Source organism: Panthera tigris, chromosome A1 (genome assembly GCF_018350195.1).
Source record: "Panthera tigris isolate Pti1 chromosome A1, P.tigris_Pti1_mat1.1, whole genome shotgun sequence".
Taxonomy (NCBI): domain Eukaryota; kingdom Metazoa; phylum Chordata; class Mammalia; order Carnivora; family Felidae; genus Panthera; species Panthera tigris.
The window spans coordinates 103,526,840-103,532,839 of record NC_056660.1 but is presented as its reverse complement, the minus strand read 5'-3'; positions in this window follow the sequence as shown (position 1 = coordinate 103,532,839).

Below are 6,000 nucleotides of genomic sequence, written 5' to 3'. Positions count from 1 at the left end.
CGGTGGCTTGACAGCCAAAGTCAAATCAAGGTCTTGAACAGCACTACCTCTGTAAATCAGTAAAAATGGGAGGAGTCCTTGTGCTGATCCACTTTATGATGAAAAGGAGATACTCATCATTCTTTGATATTTCCAAAAGGAGAGAGTGTCCCCAAATACTCTATGTGGTGTTACGATCCTATTTTGAAAGCCTGATCTCAGTGTGTGTGATTCAGCTCTAACTGCCACTTGGATAAAAGAGGAAATACAATTGATAAACATTGTGTAGGGGAGACGTGCCCTGGTTCCATGATAGAGAACCACCCTGGAGGTCAGTATTGCTCATGTCATCAGATGAAGGCCATGGCTTCCAAGGCCCAAATCTTTCCCTCTGGCGGGCTGTATTTCTTAGGTGTCAAATCCGCGACTAGAAGACAGCTGATCATAGACTGTGGTTATATTAATTCTTGGTGCCGAGAACATCTAATGGCATTGGACAAGGACAGCTGCAATATAATGTAATGTTCCTGTCCCCCATTTCATGCTGTACCTGATTTTTTCTCTCCCTGTAACATTGATTGATTCGGTAATGCAGAATGTTTGCTTTCCAGCTGGCAGATCTAATTGTAAATAAACAGCTGCTGGCTGCATTTAGACAGTGGATGATGTTGGCAGGTACAAGAGCAGGGTGTGCAGGATGATTTAAGGCCTGTGCAGTAGAGTGTGTGGCCGGCTGGGGAAAGAGATGCGGTGGGAGCACTTGAGGTACAAAGTCCTCTGTGCTTCAGTCTAGAAGTCTCAAGACGAAGTATTTTGATTTAACCGTAAAGTAGGAACTAGTTCATAGATTGTGAGGGCCTTTGATAGCCACGGAGTCGGACTGAAGGTGAGAAAAATATAGGTCCTCGATTCTCCAGAACTCTCTGTTTTTGGAGAATGGAATCAGATATTGGACTAATTCTTCAGGATTGTTTCCCTCTACAAGGTCGATTTGAAAATTCTGGAGGAGGGGCGCCTGCGTGGCCCATTCTGTTAAGCGTCCGACTTTGGCTCAGGTCACGATCTCATGGTTTATGAGTTCGAGTTCGTGTCGGGCTGTGTGCTGACAGCTCAGAGCCTGGAGCCTGCTTCAGATTCCGGGTCTTCCTCTCTCTCTGCTCCTCCCCTGCTTGCACTCTCTGTCTTTCTCAAAAAATAAGTAAACATTAAAAATTTTTGAAAATTCTGAATGAAAGCAGCAAGAAGATGAACGTGTGGGGGGGGAGTTCTTCCTGGTCGTGAGGGGATGTGAAAATGGCAACAACAGCAGTAACAAAAACGCCAGGATCTCAGTCCATGTCATTGCCTAGTTCAACTCCGACAAACTCAGATATGGGACATTTAGCACAGGGGAGCAGAATGTTTCCCGAGACACTTAGTGTTTGAGAGCCTGAACTAAAACCCTTGAAAGCTTAGGGAGGGTCATCACAAGGATCCTCTGTTAGCATCAGTGTTAGCCAAAGTTGTCACACTGTGTGTCATCTGAGCCAAAGATCCACAGTGATTGTCCTTTCCTTTGCTCTGATGTGGGGGTCTCCCGTGGCCACTGCCTGCCCATCACCATTGATGTCATTCTGTGTTCTGTCTTCCTTGCTTTCATGGCTCAGAATAACGTTAAGCATACCTCATTTTACCTGCCCTTGCACCTAGACTGGACAGTTAAAGGATGGATGTTGGTGCGGAAGGGGAATTCCCCGTGGCTAGGCAAGGGGGGACCAAGGAGCCCCGGAATGGAGCCAGGTCAAGGCATTCCTCTGACCCAGGACAGGGCTGAGACATTCTTCCCCATTGTAGAACTAAGGATATAAAATGTGTATAAAACAAGGAAAATCCCCATTACGACACAAGACCAGCAGTAAGAATGAGGGAATGAGTGACAGAAGGGGAGTTACTTCATTAGGCACGAAGTACCTGGTGGCATCAGAAAGGTTTAAAGCATCTCTCAGCTCTGTCCTTCAGCAGCTCCTCAGCCCTAGCTCGGGTGAAGATAGGCTCTGGGCAGAGCGGCACCAAAATCTTGGATAAATATGGAGGCGTGACATGGGTGCTAGACAGTGACGTAGGAGGGCTCCTCTGTTCTTCCTGAATTCTCCTTGGTTTTTGTCACAGACTGTCCTAGAAATAGTGGCTCCCTTTCTTGTACTTTACATCAGAATATCTGTTTTTTTAAAAATGTGTATTTATTTATTTTGTGAGAGAGAGGGCACGGTGAGCGAGCTGGGGAGAGGCAGAGGGCATTGTCAGTGTGGAACCAGATGCAGGGCTCGATCTCATGAACCGTGAGATCATGACCTGAGCCGAAACCAAGAGTCGGTCGCTTAACCAACCGAGCCACCTCTGGGTTTTATGTTCTCTTTCTCTTCCTTCCTCCCTCTGCTGCCTTGCCTGTCTGTCTGTCTGTTATTTATTTATTTATTGTTATTATTTTTGCCAATAACGTTTAGGTCTTTCCAACCTCTCCTTTATTTTTTTATTAAAAAAAAATTGTCATTTATTTTTAATTCTTACCTGTCTCAGCAGAGGCCCCCTCCTCCTTCAAGTCTGTTTTCCCATTTGTATCTTCTCTCAGCCATTCACAAAACATACTGGCACATAAAAAGTCAACCCACAACGGTTTCTTCTCTGAAACATTTTATATGGGGGGGGGGCCGGGGAGAGGGGGAGGGGAAGCTCACTGGTTATCTCTTTAATCATTGAAACCCACTAGTGGGGCATTTACCATTATTTGCATTCAACAGGGGGGCAGTCTAGGCTGTGAAAGACCTGATAACTTGCCAGTGGCTGCAGTGTTAATGATGAACAGTCCACATTGCTCAATGGGTTGGGCTCCAAAGGCCACATTCACTCTACTACTCATGGGGCAGGGTCCACACATTTTCTAGAGGCGGAATGTCTTGTCATGCCTGGTCTTCTCAGAGTCCAGAGAAGGAGTCTGCACAAGCTATGGAGAAGGAGAACAGCTTCCACTGTAAACTGTGTGTCATATTCTAGTTTACAAAAGGCTGTTGGTCTGGCTTCCATTTATTCTCCTTCTGAAATAGCCCGATGATCTGTAATGACGAGGATTTGAATCTATAATCTGAATTTACTTAACAAGATAATTAAATATTTAAAGTCAGTTCATTTAGAGGCTAGAAGGGATTATAGATAGCACACTCATAGATTTCCATCCTTATATTAGTATGCACAGCAGCGCATTCTTAATTTTGGTTATAGCTGCTTTTCAGTTCTCCTATCTCTGCATTTGCCATGGCAATTAGGACTGGAGGGAGCTTGTGGTGTCCTTGGAACTGAGCGGGAAGAGAAATTATGACACTAAATAATACCAAATGGGCCTAGTTCTCATTGCAGTAGAAACCACTCAGAAAAGTTAATTAAACTCAGGAAATAGGCTGCAAGATAATTAAGTTTAGGCCCAATTTTACACCACAGGCGTTCTATATTGTTTTTGCAAGGGTCCAAAGGAACATGAGATAGAAAATGTCCAGGTTGTGGGCTAGATTCATAAAAGGATCATTATCTGTAGTTAAATGGCCAGATAAGATGGTAATGTGTGGGCAGCAAATTGTATTTTATAAGGTAAAAGTGATAATTATGCTGCACACATAAGACATTTATAATTTCTTTTAATTATCAGTAGAGGGGAGAGTTGTCAGTGTATTGGGTGTAGGAAATGATAAATGTATAAACCCCACATCCAAGACATAAGACATTATATATCAAATAATGGTTGATAAACAATTCCTTATTGTATTATGTGAGCTTAGGTGTATTTTAAACCCTAGGGTTGGGGGCCACCTTGATCACTACCATATCACTTTGTATGCGACGGAATAAAAAACTTATCGCAAGTGAAGAGCGAATGCATCTTGTTTCCTGGGAGTGTCCCCATTAGAGGACTGGATGTTTGCATTCTGACTTGACTTGCAAAATTTTCCCAAAGTCCTGCTGGCTGTTACTCAGTACGTTGTAGCCTTCAAGGACATTCATAAGTGATTACATTTTCAATTGTCTAGCATTTATCCTCGTTTTCTTATGCCTGATGTAAACTCGGTTCTGCTTTTGGATGAGGCAGAGAATTTATTGAAAAATTGATCTGGGATTTGTCACATTCCTTTCATGTAGTTTTTTTTTTTCTTTGCTTAAAAAAAACAACAACAACAAACATTCTGTAGGACAGAAAGAAATAAACTGAATTCTATGTGTTGGCTGCCAAAATGAATTGAGTCAACTTTATTTCTTATTTACTCTTTCTGGGAAGACAAGCGAACTTGTCTCTGGTTAAATTTGATCAGTAGCCATTCTTAAGGCTCAATGCTATGTTATTTCCTCTACTGGCTGAACCCAAAAGGGACTCTTCAGGGCTCTTTCTTTCATTGTGTATAGCTTTACTGACATTTTGCAGGTGACCCGGAACTTCCAAATGCTTTTGGAGGTAAAGAAGTCGCCAGGGAAAAAACAGGTATAAATGTAACAGTTTCTTATTGTCTCATTATTTTGATCTAAAAGCCCAAGATTGAGAGCATTTGGTGCTGGGTGGCCTCATGTTCCACAGAGACTTCCAGGGAACAGACAGACCTCCATCCCTTTTAGTACTTACTAAGAAGGAACTACCCCTCAGGGTGCCTGGGTGGCTCAGTCGGTTAAACATCCGACTTAGGCTCAGGTCATGAAGGAGCTCCCACTCTGCTGCCCAGTCAGGCTCTGGAAGTGAAGACCAGAATTGATGGAAAGAAGGCATCTTTCCTGCATCAGGAGCTGACTTCGTTGGGCGTGTGGGGTACTGCTTTCCCTCCCCATCCGTCTGAACTGGATGATAGAAGCAAAGAAAGAATGGCAGCTGCAGTTAGAGGAATGGTCGAATTTCCCCATCCTTAGAAAACCATCTAGCGTTGAATTGGACAAGTGATTAAGGAAGAAATGCCTGGCTGTTGTGCCATACCTGGCTCATACGGGTAGATAATTACACTACCCATACCCACGTACCTGCTGCCTGTTTTAAAGGACATTCACAAAATGAGGACCATACCACCTAATCCAAGAGAGTTCATGGCTTTGGCCCCAAAGAATGTCAATGTGAGTCAGAAAGCTTGTTCCATGGCAGGGCCTCCGGACTTTGAAGAACCAAAAATAATGTATCGATAGCTAATTGTACTTAATGCATTTATTGAGTGACTTTGTGCCAGGCACTGTTCCAAGTCCTTCATAAGTACTCATTTATTGCTCAAAGAGAAGTCATGATTTAAGTATTATCTCCACGTTATTAAGATTATACAGCTGGTAGGCAGCTGAGCTCCCAATTTGGACACCTTTCTACCTATTGTGCTAAAAGCATTCTGATTGCCTCGTTACACTCTGCTACCACAGAGGTTCAGTCACAGCATCTTGGACCCCAGCTAGTGAAAGGTCCACTGGCTGCCTCCTACTAGTGACAAAGCAATGGCTTCAAGGTCACTGCTGTCTTGCCAGGGACCCAAGGTGAGGGGCAGGAAAGTGGCTTAACCGCAGGCCTGACTTCAGGGAATCTTGTGCTTGCTCATCCTTTCTAGGACACTGGACTTCATACCCATCTTTGAGTCCACTGGGCATGGAATATTATAGCATGCTCTCCTTTGGAAAATTACTAGATGCAAGATTAGATGCCCTTGAAACTTACCAGGAAAGCCCGACAAATTCTGAAGGAAATATTATAGAATATCTTCATTTGGGGGTTGGAGGGGGAGGTGATGGGCCTACAAAAATAGGTGCTCGAGGTAGGAAAAACAGCCGTTAGTTTCCCTAATTATCTTTTCATCTGTTAAAGTCAAGGAGAATGCCAGCTGCCATATAAGAATGGACTTGAGTAATTTAAAACAGCAGTGGATGGAAGTTCTAAGAGGACAGTGCTAAAATTTACACTGTTTACCATAATTTAGGTACTTATCTGGAAGAGTTAATGCAAAATAATATGGAACGCTGGAGGTAATCTGAGAGACCATCATT